Genomic DNA, 12,544 nt, shown 5'->3' with positions numbered 1-12,544 from the left:
GTCCCTCTTTTGCTCAGCTTCTTTATTCTCTGTCATTTGGTCTTCTATATCACTAATTCTTTCTTCTGCCTCATTTATCCTAGCAGTGAGAGCCTCCATTTTTGATTGCACTTCATTAATAGCTTTTTTTATTTCAACTTGGTTAGATTTTAGTTCTTTTATTTCTCCAGAAAGGGCTTTTATATCTCTCGAGAGGGTTTCTCTAATATCTTCCATGCCTTTTTCGAGCCCGGCTAGAACCTTGAGAATTGTCATTCTGAACTCTAGATCTGACATATTACCAATGTCTGTATTGATTAGGTCCCTAGCCTTCGGTACTGCCTCTTGTTCTTTTTTTTGTGTTGAATTTTTCCGTCTTGTCATTTTGTCCAGATAAGAGTATATGAAGGGGCAAGTAAAATACTAAAAGGGTGGCAACAACCCCAGGAAAAAATGCTTTAACCAAATTAGAAAAGATCCAAAATCGTGAGGGGGGAGAAAGGGGATAAAAAGAGGTTCAAAAAGGAAGAAAGAAAAAAAAAAAAAAAGAAAAAGAAAAAAGAAAAGAAAAGAATTAAAAAAAAAAGGAAAACACCTAAGAAAAATGTAAAGGAGAAAAAATATATATATTAGATAAACTAGTAAAAAATCGTTAAAAAAGAAAAAGGTAACAGTTAAAAAAAAAAAAAATTTTACCCGAAGGCGAGAAAAAAAAAAAAAAAAAATGAAAAAGAAAAAAATTAAATTAACTGCAAGACTAAAAAAAAATCACAGGGAAAAAGCCATGAGTTCCGTGCTTGGCTTTCTCCTCCTCCGAATTCTGCTGCTCTCCTTGGTATTGAAACCGCACTCCTTGGTAGGTGAACTTGGTCTCGGCTGGATTTCTTGTTGATCTTCTGGGGGAGGGGCCTGTTGTAGTGATTCTCAAGTGTCTTTGCCCCAGGCGGAATTACACCGCCCTTACCCGGGGCCGGGATGAGTAATCCGCTCGGGTTTGCTTTCAGGAGCTTTTGTTCCCTGAGCGCTTTCCGTAGAGTTCCGGAGGACGGGAATACAAATGGCGGCCTCCTGGTCTCCGGCCCGGAGGAGCCGAGAGCCCAGGGCCGCACTCCTCAGTGCGCCCTCAGAGAACAGCGCCCAGTTACTCCCGTCTGCCTGACCTCCGGCCGCGCTCCGAGCTCTCCGAGCCTGCGACCAGTTCAAGGTAACACCGAGCTGTGAGCTTACTGTCGGCTCTGTCTCTGTAGCCGGCTTTCCCGTTCCAATACCCGCAAGGTCTGCGACACTCAGACACCCCTGCTCCTTTTGTGACCCTGCGGGACCTGAGGCCACGCTGAACCCGCGTGGGCTTCGCCCCGGTTTAGCCTCTGGAGCGATGTCCCTCAGCGGAACAGACTTTTAAAAGTCCTGATTTTGTGCACTGTTGCTCCGCCGCTTGCCGGGAGCCGGCCCCTCCCCCCGGGGTCTATCTTCCCATCGCTTTGGATTCACTTCTCCGCTGGTCCTACCTTTCAGAAAGTGGTTGTTTTTCTGTTTCCAGAATTGCTGTTCTTCTTCTCTTCGATCTGCCGATGGATTTTCAGGTGTTTGCAATCTTTAGATAAGCTATCTAGCTGATCTCCGGCTAGCTGAAGCAGTCTCAGCCTGCTACTTCTCCGCCATCTTGACTCCTCCCCCACAAATAGCTTCTCTTATTTTGTAGGTTGTCTTTTAGTTTTGTTGATTGCTTCTTTCACTGTGCAGAAGGGTTTTATCTTGATGAAGTCCCAATAGTTTATTTTGATTTTGTTTCCCTTGCCTCAGGAGACATATCTAGAAAGACGTTGCTATGGCAGATGTCAAAGAAACTCGTAGTACTTGTATTCATTTTTAGGATTTTAATGGTTTCATGTCTCACATTTAGGTACTTAATCCATTTTGAGTTTATTTTTGTGTGTGGCATAAGAAAGTGGTCCAGTTTCATTCTTCTGCATGTTGCTGTCCAGTTTATCCAACACCATTAGTTGAAGAGATTGTCTTTTTCCCATTGGATAATCTTTCCTGCTTTGTCAAAGATTAAGTCACCATATAGTTGTGGGTTTATTTCTGTGTTTTCCATTCTGTTGTATCGATCTGTGTATCTATTTTTGTGCCAATGCCATACTGTTTTGATTGCTACAGCTCTGTAATATAACATAATGGTTTCGGATTTCTGTTAGGAGGGCATTGGCACATGACCTCAAATGGGTTTACCTCTGTGTGGTGCTCACCTTTGCATCAGCTGCATCCAATGACTTACTGTTGCCTAAAGTCACAGAATTTTCTGAAGTCCATGTAAATTCTGATATGTTGGGGGCAGGCAGTGAGGTTTTGGGGACAATGTCTCTGAAGTCAGGTGCACACAGCTCTGTCACACTCCTCTCCTTATATCTCAATGGGCCTTGCCTGAGTGGCTCCTGGAACAATTGCAGCAGTCAGAAGGCATGAACTGAGCACCAAGTGTGTTCTCAGAGCACCAAGGCAGTACAAGAGACAGACATTTATATGCATCAACAGTGACACTGACAAATGAAACCAGAGTGTTTAGGAAGAGTGGAGTGATACAGAGCCTGTGATGGCCTACCCACAGACTATGACAGTGACAATGGTCATTGTCATTACCATCCTCTGTACAGGTGTGTGTCAACCACAGTGTCTCTCCCTCTGCACCCTCATTTCTCCCTCTTTCTCCACTTCCTGCTCCCACAGACTGCACTTAAAGCAGGGCTCACCTGGGGTTTAGTGGGGGTCCTAAACAACATGCCTAGGACTGGGGAGGAGGCAGTTCTGAGCAGTTAGCACAGGTCTGGATGAGGGGAGGGTTCCTGAGCAGGCCACAGGGACTGGACCCTGGACTCAGCTTGTGGCTAGAGTTCCCCGAGGTATGAACTGAGAGCAGAATGGGTTGGGGTGCCACCATGATTTTGCTTTTCAGTCACAGAGTCACAGAATTCTGTGGTGGTTGTGAGAGGGAGCTGGGACTCCATCTTTGTTAAAAGTCGATTGAAGGCAGAATAATTACCTCAGACATGGGACATAATTGCTAAAATGAACATGTACAGAAGGTTTCCTTTTCCTTCCTAGCCTGAGTCACTTAGAAATCACCACCACATACTTGTCTCCATGGCTCTTATGATACTTCCATAAATATCCCTGTGCCCTCATCATAGTTTAGTTTGTTGTGGGATAGGGCATGGTGCATAGCAGACCCATGAGCTGCATAGGTGCTCCTCTGTGCTGAGGGCATGGCTGGATCTGTCCAGGAAAGGAAAGGGGACAGAGTGGGGACTCAGGTGAGGCTTTCCAGAGATGAGATTCATAGAGGGTTGAAGCAGGTGGGAGAGGCAGCACACCAAACAGTGTGCCCCTTGACTTTTATTCAACAATAAGCACCTTGCTCATCCCCTCCTACCCCCCAGGCCAGGAAGGGTCCAGAGCTCTGTCCCTCCTTGGAGAGTGACTACTGTGTTACTGTGTTACAGAGTTACTGTGTAGTATTTATAGGTCTGCTGTAGCAAATTTCCACAAACAGTTTCTCTTAAAGCAACAGAAATTTATTATCTCTCAGTTCTGGATGTTAAAAGTCTGAAATCAGTATCTCTGGGCTAAAATCAAGGTCTCAACAGAGCCGTGTTTCCTCCAGTGACTCCAGGGGAAAATCTGTTCCTTGCTTCTTCTGGTGACTACATTAGAAGACTTGTGTCTGCATCTCTCCATTTTCTGCTTGCCCCTTATAAAGATACTTGAGACTGCACTAGCCTTGGCTGAAAAAATCCAAGATGATCTGCTCCATCTCAAGACTTTTAACTTAATCATAACTGCAAAACTCTTTTTTTGCCATATAGTGTGTATGCCAGGGTTCTCCAGAGAAACAAAACATCTATATACATAGGCATGTGTGCATATATATATATATATATATATATATATATATATATATATATGTGTGTGTGTGTATACATACACACATATGTTGATCTCTATGTTATATTTTTCTATACATACACAATATAAAATCTTATCTATATAGATATACATCTATATGGTTAGATTCTATATTCTATCAATCAAGCTATCCATCAATCCACTCATCCATTCTTCCATCCAAACATATTTATCCATATGTCTGTCTGTCTACCTACCTACCTTCCTACCTATCTAGAGGGATTTGTTTTAAGTAAATGGCTCACACAACTGGAGCTGGCAAGTCCAAAATCTGTAAGGTGGGCTGGCAGGCTGGAGGCCCAAGGTAGAGCTGGTATTGCTTTCCAGGTCTGAAGGCCATCTGCTGGCAGGCTTCCCTCTTCCTAGGGGGGCCTCAATCTTTGTTCATAAGGCCTTCAACTGATTGAATGAGGCCCATTCACATTATGGAGGGTAATCTGCTTTACTCATAGTCCATTGATTTAAATATTAATCTTATCTAAAAATATCTTCACAGAAACATCTAGAACAATGTCTGACTAAATATCTGGAAACTATAGCCCAGCTAAGTTGACACATAAAATTAACTGTCACATAAGGTAACACTCATGGGTTCTAGGGATCAGCACATGGAAATCTTTTGGGGTCCCATTGTCCAGTTGCTCCAGCCCTGAGTCAGCTGTCCCTTCCTGGGTCTGGTGTTTGGCATACCCACACCACTTAGATGGTCAGGTCCCTTCAAGGATGGAACACAAGGAAGGCTGCAGTTTATGGTGGAAAGGGCATGGACTCTGAGCCTGATATCCTTGTCCAGTTGTTAGCTCTGACACCTTCTAGCAGTGTGGCTTTGGGCAATTCACTTGGTCCCTCTGAGTTTCAGTTTGTTCACCCAGAAAGCATGGATAGTCACCATTGTAGTCATGTGAGGACTAAATCAAATAGGAGGGGTCCCCTTATCCCTTCCCAGGGCCGCTATCAGCAGGTACAGTGGAGCATCCAGTATACCCTGAAAAACACATGCTGATTGATTGTTGCCTACTTGGCTGGTCTACCATTTCATCCTGGTGTGGTTGAGCTGACCTGAAGGTTTTTATGATTTCCATTTTACTTAACCAGATAAGCAGTAAACTCATTTTAAGACAATGATCTTGCTTTTTTCCTCTTGTTCCCATAAATTATAACAAAACAGGTGGTGCACAAATAGTTTGGTTTGATATCTCCCATTAATCTTTGCTATATTTTGTTAGCTAACTTCAGTGTGGTAAACAAGATTTAATTAAATCTTGAAATTTCCAGTATTTCACAATTCACTCTTGCAATGGCCTATAAAAGGAAGAGTCCATATAATTTCATGAAGAGCAATTCTCTTTACTGAAAATATGCAAAATAGAATTTGCTTCTTCTGAATTCTTGTTTTAGACTCTTTTATTTTCCTTGTAGTGCCTGCTGGAGTTTCCCTCTGCTTTCTGAAATAGCAGGACCTCTCAAAGACCTCAGAAATCACCTATGGTCAAGGAGGAGACTAGTGTCTATGCAGGGTTCTATCAGTCCCTCACACAGTATCAGCTGATCACACTCTGTAGCCCTACAGAAACATAGGCACAGAGGAGGTCTGAGGGTGTTGTCTAAGCATCCCCGTGTACTCACCCACCCATCTTTCCATCATGTCTCTCCTGGTGGTACCTGTCATTGGTCACGCCAGGCCCTTTGGTGGGCACTGGAGCTACACTGAGGTCAATCACACAGGGCATTTTCAATGCTCTGAGGAGAAGCATTGTAGGGTCATAGGGAGAAACCCCTGACTTCCTGAGCTACATGGGAAACACTTGATTGTTCATTCTCTGGGGAGAGCTTCTCCCCTGAGCCATGTGATTCATACAAACCTGCAGTCAGGGCTCTGGTGGACATAGTCTGTCCTGCTACAAACTGCTGTAGAGCTGTCAGAGCTCCACAGCATGGATCTCTGTGCTGTGAGGGGCTTAGGGGTTCTTTAGGAGGAGGCTCTGTTTCTGCTCTCCTCCCATGGGGATACTCAGCTGCCCACAATGGGCACATACTAGAGTGTGGAGTAGATCCTACTTCCTGTCACTCTTTCACCAGCCATCCCAGCCTTAAGTCCTAACCCAAGTACGCTCAAGATCCAAGCTCACACTGCTGACTCCTGGCTGGTTCCCAGTAGAAATGTCCCCTTCTCTCTTCCCATCCCTCTTCTCCTTATATGATGATGGATTTGTGTGTGTGTCAGGAAAATAGAAACTTATGGCCGAGATCACTCATTTCAATGTCCAGACAGTGAGAGAGGTACTAGCAGAGACTCTTAATGCCACACAGCCTGATTCTGACAATTATTTTCTTTTTTTTTTAATCATTTTTAAAAATTTTTTTTTTATTTTTATAAACATATATTTTTATCCCCAGGGGTACAGGTCTGTGAATCACCAGGTTTACACACTTCACAGCACTCACCAAAGCACATACCCTCCCCAATGTCCATAATCCCACCACCTTCTCCCAACCTCCCTCCCCCCAGCAACCCTCAGTTTGTTTTGTGTGATTAAGAGTCACTTATGGTTTGTCTCCCTCCCAATTCCATCTTGTTTCATTGATTCTTCTTCTACCCACTTAAGCTCCCATGTTGCATCACCACTTCCTCATATCAGGGAGATCATATGATAGTTGTCTTTCTACGCTTGACTTATTTCGCTAAGCATGATACGCTCTAGTTCCATCCATGTTGTTGCAAATGGCAAGATTTCATTTCTTTTGATGGCTGCATAGTATTCCATTGTGTATATATACCACATCTTCTTGATCCATTCGTCTGTTGATGGACATCTAGGTTCTTTCCATAGTTTGGCTATTGTGGACATTGCTGCTATAAACATTCGGGTGCATGTGCCCCTTTGGATCACTATGTTTGTATCTTTAGGGTAAATACCCAGTAGTGCAATTGCTGGGTCATAGGGCAGTTCTATTTTCAACATTTTGAGGAACCTCCATGCTGTTTTCCAGAGTGGCTGCACCAGCTTGCATTCTAACCAACAGTGTAGGAGGGTTCCCCTTTCTCCGCATCCTCGCCAGCATCTGTCATTTCCTGACTTGTTGATTTTAGCCATTCTGACTGGTGTGAGGTGATATCTCATTGTGGTTTTGATTTGTATTTCCCTGATGCCCAGTGATATGGAGCACTTTTTCATGTATCTGTTGGCCATCTGGATGTCTTCTTTGCAGAAATGTCTGTTCGTGTCCTCTGCCCCTTTCTTGATTGGATTATTTGTTCTTTGGGTGTTGAGTTTGTTAAGTTCTTTATAGATTTTGGACACTAGTCCTTTATCTGATATGTCCTTTGCAAATATCTTCTCCCATTCTGTCAGATGTCTTTTGATTTTATTAACTGTTTCCTTTGCTGTGCAAAAGCTTTTGATCTTGATGAAGTCCCAATAGTTCATTTTTGCCCTTGCTTCCCTTGCCTTTGGCGATGTTCCTAGGAAGATGTTGCTGCGGCTGGGGTAGAAGAGGTTGCTGCTTGTGTTCTCCTCAAGGATTTTGATGGATTCCTTTCACACATTGAGGTCCTTCATCCATTTTGAGTCTATTTTCGTGTGTGGTGTAAGGAAATGGTCCAATTTCATTTTTCTGCATGTGGCTGTCCAATTTTCCTAGCACAATTTATTGAAGAGGCTGTCTTTTTTCCATCGGACATTCTTTCCTGCTTTGTCGAAGATGAGTTTAGCATAGAGTTGAGGGTCAATTTCTGGGCTCTCTATTCTGTTCCATTGATCTATGTGTCTGTTTTTGTGCCAGTACCATGCTGTCTTGATGATGACAGCTTTGTAATAGAGCTTGAAGTCCGGAATTGTGATGCCACCAACTTTGGCTTTCTTTTTCAATATCCCTTTGGCTATTCGAGGTCTTTTCTGGTTCCATATAAATTTTAGAATTATTTGTTCCATTTCTTTGAAAAAGATGGATGGTACTTTGATAGGAATTGCATTAAATGTATAGATTGCTTTAGGTAACATAGGCATTTTCACAATATTTATTCTTCCAATACAGAAGCATGGAACATTTTTCCATTTCTTTGTGTCTTCCTCAATTTCTTTCATGAGTATTTTATAGTTTTCTGAGTATAGATTCTGTGCCTCTTTGGTTAGGTTTATTCCTAGGTATCTTATGGTTTGGGGTGCAATTGTAAATGGGATTGACTCCTTAATTTTTCTTTCTTCTGTCTTGTTGTTGGTGTAGAGAAATGCAACTGATTTCTGTGCATTGATTTTATATCCTGACACTTTACTGAATTCCTGTACAAGTTCCAGCAGTTTTGGAGTGGAGTCTTTTGGGTTTTCCAGATATAGTATCATATCATCTGCAAAGAGTGATAATTTGACTTCTTCTTTGCCGATTTGGATGCCTTTAATTTCCTCTTGTTGTCTGATTGCTGAGGCTAGGACTTCTAGTACTATGTTGAATAGCAGTGGTGATAATGGACATCCCTGCCCTGTTCCTGACCTTAGCGGAAAAGCTTTCAGTTTTTCTCCATTGAGAATGATATTTGCAGTGGGTTTTTCATAGATGGCTTTGATGATATTGCGGTATGTGCCCTCTGTCCCTACACTTTGAAGAGTTTTGATCAGGAAGGGATGCTGTACTTTGTCAAATGCTTTTTCAGCATCTATTGAGAGTATCATATGGTTCTTGTTCTTTCTTTTATTGATGTGTTGTATCACATTGACTGATTTGCGGATGTTGAACCAACCTTGCAGCCCTGGAATAAATCCCACTTGGTCGTGGTGAATAATCCTTTTAATGTACTGTTGAATCCTATTGGCTAGTATTTTGGTGAGAATTTTCACATCTGTGTTCATCAAGGAAATTGGTCTATAGCTCTCTTTTTTGATGGGATCCTTGTCTGGTTTTGGGATCAAGGTGATGCTGGCCTCATAAAATGAGTTTGGAAGTTTTCCTTCCATTTCTATTTTTTGGAACAGTTTCAGGAGAATAGGAATTATTTCTTCTTTAAATGTTTGATAGAATTCCCCTGGGAAGCCATCTGGCCCTGGGCTTTTGTTTGTTTGGAGATTTTTAATGACTGTTTCAATCTCCTTACTGGTTATGGGTCTGTTCAGGCTTTCTATTTCTTCCTGTTTCAGTTGTGGTAGTTTATATGTTTCTAGGAATGCATCCATTTCTTCCAGATTGTCAAATTTGTTGGCGTAGAGTTGCTCATAGTATGGTCTTATAATAGTTTGTATTTCTTTGGTGTTAGTTGTGATCTCTCCTCTTTCATTCATGATTTTATTTATTTGGGTCCTTTCTCTTTTCTTTTTGATAAATCGGGCCAGGGGTTTATAAATTTTATTAATTCTTTCAAAGAACCAGCTCCTAGTTTCGTTGATTTGTTCTATTGTATTTTTGGCTTCTATTTCATTGATTATTGCTCTGATCTTTATGATTTCTCTTCTCCTGCTGGGCTTTGGGTTTCTTTCTTGTTCTTTCTCCAGCTCCTTTAGGTGTAGGGTTAGGTTGTGTACCTGAGAGCTTTCTTGTTTCTTGAGAAAGGCTTGTACTGCTATATATTTTCCTCTCAGGACTGCCTTTGTTGTGTCCCACAGATTTTGAACCATTGTATTTTCATTATTATTTGTTTCCATGATTTTTTTCAATTCTTCTTTAATTTCCCGGTTGACCCATTCATTCTTTAGAAGGATGCTGTTTAGTCTCCATGTATTTGGGTTCTTTCCAAACTTCCTTTTGTGGTTGAGTTCTAGCTTTAGAGCATTGTGGTCTGAAAATATGCAGGGAATGATCCCAATCTTTTGATACCGATTGAGTCCTGATTTAGGACTGAGGATGTGATCTATTCTGGAGAATGTTCCATGTGCACTAGAGAAGAATGTGTCTTCTGTTGCTTTGGGATGAAATGTTCTGAATATATCTGTGATGTCCATCTGGTCCAGTGTGTCATTTAAGGCCTTTATTTCCTTGCTGATCTTTTGCTTGGATGACCTGTCCATTTCAGTGAGGGGAGTGTTAAAGTCCCCTACTATGACTGTATTATTGTTGATGTGTTTCTTTGATTTTGTTATTAATTGGTTTATATAGTTGGCTGCTCCCACGTTGGGGGCATAGATATTTAAAATTGTTAGATCTTGTTGGACAGACCCTTTGAGTATGATATAGTGTCCTTCCTCATCTCTTATTATAGTCTTTGGCTTAAAATCTAATTGATCTGATATAAGGATTGCCACTCCTGCTTTCTTCTGATGTCCATTAGCATGGAAAATTCTTTTCCACCCCCTCACTTTAAATCTGGAGGTGTCTTTGGGCTTAAAATGAGTTTCTTGGAGGCAACATATAGATGGGTTTTGTTTTTTTATCCATTCTGATAGCCTGTGTCTTTTGACAGGGGCATTTAGCCCATTCAAATTCAGTGTAACTATTGAGAGATATGAATTTAGTGCCATTGTATTGCCTGTAAGGTGACTGTTACTGTATATGGTCTCTGTTCCTTTTTGATCTACCACTTGTAGGCTCTCTCTTTGCTTAGAGGACCCCTTTCAATATTTCCTGTAGAGCTGGTTTGGTATTTGCAAATTCTTTCAGTTTTTGTTTGTCCTGGAAGCTTTTAATCTCTCCTTCTATTTTCAATGATAGCCTAGCTGGATATAGTATTCTTGGCTGCATGTTTTTCTCGTTTAGTGCCCTGAAAATATCATGCCAGCTCTTTCTGGCCTGCCAGGTCTCTGTGGATAAGTCAGCTGCCAATCTAATATTTTACCATTGTATGTTACAGACTTCTTTTCCCGGGATGCTTTCAGGATTTTCTCTTTGTCACTGAGACTTGTAAATTTTACTATTAGGTGACGGGGTGTGGGCCTATTCTTATTGATTTTGAGGGGCGTTCTCTGAACCTCCTGAATTTTGATGCTCATTCCCTTTGCCATATTGGGGAAATTCTCCCCAATAATTCTCTCCAGTATACCTTCTGCTCCCCTCTCTCTTTCTTCTTCTTCTGGAATCCCAATTATTCTAATGTTGTTTCGTCTTATGCTGTCACTTATCTCTCGAATTCTCCCCTTGTGGTCCAGTAGCTGTTTGTCCCTCTTTTGCCCAGCTTCTTTATTCTCTGTCATTTGGTCTTCTATATCACTAATTCTTTCTTCTGCCTCATTTATGCTAGCAGTGAGAGCCTCCATTTTTGATTGCACCTCATTAATAGCTTTTTTTTTATTTCAACTTGGTTAGATTTTAGTTCTTTTATTTCTCCAGAAAGGGCTCTTATATCTCCCGAGAGGGTTTCTCTAATATCTTCCATGCCCTTTTCAAGCCTGGCTAGAACCTTTAGAATTGTCATTCTGAACTCTAGATCTGACATATTACCAATGTCTGTATCTATTAGGTCCCTAGCCTTCGGTACTGCCTCTTGTTCTTTGTTTTGTGGTGAATTTTTCCGTCTTGTCATAAGGGTATATGAAGGAGCAAGTAAAATACTAAAAGGGTGGCAAAAACCCCAGAAAAATATGCTTTAACCAAATCAGAAGAGATCCCATATCATGAGGGGGGAAAAAGGGGATAAAAAGAGGTTCAAAAAGGAAGAGAGAAAAAAAAAAGAAAAGTATTAAAAAAAGAAAACAAATAAGAAAAATATAAAAAAGAAAAAATATATATATTAGATAAACTAGTTAAAAAACGTTAAAAAAGAAAAGGGTAAAAATTTAAAAGGAAAAAAAATTTTACCCTAGGCGAGAAAAAAGAAAAAAAAAAAAAAAAAAGAAAGAAAAAGAATAAAATTAAGTTAACTGCAAGACTAAAAAAAAAAAAAAAAATCACAGGGAGAAAGCCATGAGTTCTGTGCTTTGCTTTCTCCTCCTCTGGAATTCTGCTGCTCTCCTTGGTATTGAAACTGCACTCCTTGGTAGGTGAACTTGGTCCTGGCTGGATTTCTTGTTGATCTTCTGGGGGAGGGGCCTGGTGTAGTGATTCTCAAGTGTCTTTTCCCCAGGTGGAATTGCACCGCCCTTACCAGGGGCCGGGCTGAGTAATCCGCTCAGGTTTGCTTTCAGGAGCTTTTGTTCCCTGAGCGCTTTCCGTAGAGTTCTGGAGGATGGGAATACAAATGGCGGCCTCCTAGTCTCCGGCCCGTAGGAGCCAAGAGCCTGGGGCCCCACTCCTCAGTGTGCCCTCAGAGAACAGCACCCAGTTACTGTCGTCTGCCTGACCTCCTGCTGCACTCCGAGCTCACCGAGCCTGCGACCGGTTCAAGGTAACACTGAGGTGTGAGCTTACTGTCGGCTCTGTTTCTGTAGCTGGCTTCCCCATTCCAATACCCGCAAGCTCTGTGACACTCAGACACCCCCGATCCTTCTGTGACCCTGTGGGACCTGAGGCCACGCTGACCCCGTGTGGGTTTCGCCCCAGTTTAGCCTCTGGAGCGATGTCCCTCAGTGGAACAGACTTTTAAAAGTCCCGATTTTGTGCTCTGTTGCTCTGCCGCTTGCCGGAACCGGCCCCTCCCCCTGGGGTCTATCTTCCCGTCGCTTTGGATTCACGTCTCCACCAGTCCTACCTTTCAGAAAGTGGTTGTTTTTCTGTTTCCAGAATTGCTGTTCTTCTTCTCTTCGAT

The sequence above is a fragment of the Mustela erminea genome, chromosome 8, assembly GCF_009829155.1.
Source record: "Mustela erminea isolate mMusErm1 chromosome 8, mMusErm1.Pri, whole genome shotgun sequence".
Lineage (NCBI taxonomy): Eukaryota > Metazoa > Chordata > Mammalia > Carnivora > Mustelidae > Mustela > Mustela erminea.
The sequence above is the reverse complement of the archived record's forward strand: the minus strand, read 5'-3'. Positions refer to the sequence as shown.